At 34.3% G+C, this 2,834-nt stretch overlaps 1 protein-coding gene across 1 annotated transcript in view; it reads left to right on the forward strand.

Annotated features, from left to right (window-relative positions):
* The window catches only part of LOC106872511 (gamma-aminobutyric acid receptor subunit beta), a 413,986-nt gene that overhangs the window by 288,221 nt on the left and 122,931 nt on the right, over positions 1–2,834 (forward strand). The gene's annotated exons all lie outside the window — the stretch shown is intronic.

Genomic DNA, 2,834 nt, shown 5'->3' on the forward strand with positions numbered 1-2,834 from the left:
ATCTCGTGACAGAAGTAAAAGAAAAGGAAAAAAAGACATATCGTTAGGTTATTAACATCTGTTGATATGTTTTTTACTTCTCTAACAAGAATTTGCCCCCCAAAATGTTTAAATTACTGGAATTTAATTTATTTGGGCAAAATCGAAACAGCTGTAAGGGAACATGTTGAATTTTGGCAGTTAATAAATTATATTAATGCTACTTCTCCATATTCTCGATTCTAATTTGAATATTTATGAATAATGTTTTATACTTAAACATATTTCTATTACTTTAGAAATATTACTATGCACAGCAAAATAATTGGTAACAAACCAGTAACTCATTGGATATTTTCTAACCCTTAAGGTTAGCGGCATTTCGTCTTTTGGTTCTGAGATCAAATTCTGCGGAGGTCAGCTTTGCCTTTCAATCCTTTTTGGGGTCTATGAAATAAAAATTTGTTGAATACTAGGATCAATATAATCGACTTATCCCTTATCCCGAAATTGCTGACCTTGTGACAAAACTTGAAACATAGTGTTGTGAAAAATCTAGCCTGCCAAAAAAAAAAGTCTACGGACTTTTATTTTCATAACCTTTATCTGGTGAAGCTCGAGGAGAAATTTAAATAAATATTCCATAAATATTTGTTTTTCTCTGTTCTATATTATATAGACATTTAATTCCTGTGATCCACGAATCAAATTTGGGATCCTAATTGCCGGCAGTTAACCCTAATCAGGTCTTAATCAGCCGTAAATGAGGAGGCTTATCATCAAACGCATTGCAGTAAGTTTTATGAGTATGTCGAACTCCATTATCTAATGCGTCTTTTCAGCAACTATACGGTGATTTCCCCTTCTTTCTTTTGAGATATTGTAGTGATATTTCATGAAATTGTAGCCGCTGTTTCGAATAAGTCGAGTGACCACTTGAAAATGACTTCACTGGCTCATTAAGATACTAGTCTTTTGGGATTGAGGGTTTTTTTCCGGTTTTTCTTTATGTTCGAACCTTATGAACGAAAAGTTGTTTATAAATATTCATCGAGAAGGAAAACCGTATACAGAAGACAAGATCAAATGAAAAGCTAGATTTAAACTGCAATCATAATTCAGTTGTTTATTTTTATGTTCCATGTAAATGTGTCTGTGTCTATGTATGTGTGTATGTATGTATATGTACATATACACATATATATATGTACATATATCTATGTATTTGCCTGAGTGTTGGGTCCTTTGGGTGCTTGGATAAAATGCGAATGTCAAGTTGACCCAGGTTACCTCCATGTTGGTCCTTGGCATGTTGGTAGAGTATGGAGGACTTTATTTTGTCGTCATATTGTCTCAAATGTTTATTTAGTCGCTCCGCAATGCTTCTAGATGTCTCCCCTATGTATGTCATGTTCATGTCTTTACAAGCACCATCTATGCATCTTATGTTGTAAACTAAATTTCTAGTTCTACAGTTAATGCCAGGAATAATCAAAGGGGTACGTCCAACATAGTTGTGATCTGACGGAGTTCCCTGGCTTTTCAACAATCTTAATGTTGAGTTTGGTCTCATTCAGATCTTTCCTTAATCTACGATCTAGTTCTCCATAGGCTGTGGCCTCTACAAACATCACTCCTTGATATTTGTCGGTTTTATACCACGTGTTCACCACGTTTGCTTTGTCACAAGTTCTTTGTATTCTATTCTAGTCTTTGTTTCTGCATCTAGGGCAGGTACTACTGATATCATATAATGTTATATAACTTCTTACTAGCACCCCTGTATACTCGAACCCTATCTTTCTGACCATATCCAGAGAATTGCATGAAGTGCATGAAGTTCTGTACATGTTTCTTCGTTTCATAGGGTTTGCATAGTGGGGACACGTTGTTCATTGTCCTAACTAAGTCTCCTATCAGTATGTTAATTTTCATGTTGTTTGACAAAGCTGAATTCTTGTGAACAACATATTTCGAAGCTATGGGTTACATGTAATAGGAGTGGAAGAACTGCACTCTGTTGTTCACAGTCTCTAACAAAAGTTCAGTATCAAGAACGGGGAGTCTATTGTTGGGGTGCCTGATGTTCATTTTACTTCTTTTATTATATATTTTTTCACTTACCACGTACTCACGTTTTTTTTTCTTGTATTTGTTCTTCGTTTTTTTTGGATTTACTATACAATATATGCGTATATGTGTGTGCATGTGTGTGTATGTATGTATGTATGTATGTATGTATGTATGTGTATATATGTACTATGTGTCTATATATCTACGTATGAATGCATGTATGTAAGTATATACACATACACAATATGCATATGTATTACTTTTGCAAGAAAAAAGATCAACAATGGTTTCGATGCTTCAACTCAGATGTTTTCATAATAAAGCAAGGTTTTTTCTTGATTTGTTTTATTTTCCCCAGACTTTTGTCTGTTTTTTGTTCATCTTGCGTAGGGATTTAGTACTTACAAAGTATATTGATAAACCTCTACTTTGCCACCCTTAATCTCCACCAGCAAATGAACCATAAGTAGTATATAAAAAGCTTGGAAAACAAAAATATTTACAGTCTTACGAATGCAACTGTGCGGCAAACTTCGAAGTCGCAAACAGTAGTTTCCTTGTTAAAATAAATGCGGTACTCTACTTAAATGTATTTAGATGTATTTCGTGATCTTTCAACGACAATAAACATTAAGATAGATAGATATGTTGATTGATTGATAGAGAGAGAGAGAGAGAGAGATAGGAAGGTAGGTAGGTAGGTAGGTAGGTAGGTAGATACATAATACATACATGCATACACACACACACACACACACACACATATACACACACACACACAC

The sequence above is a fragment of the Octopus bimaculoides genome, chromosome 9, assembly GCF_001194135.2.
Source record: "Octopus bimaculoides isolate UCB-OBI-ISO-001 chromosome 9, ASM119413v2, whole genome shotgun sequence".
NCBI lineage: Eukaryota > Metazoa > Mollusca > Cephalopoda > Octopoda > Octopodidae > Octopus > Octopus bimaculoides.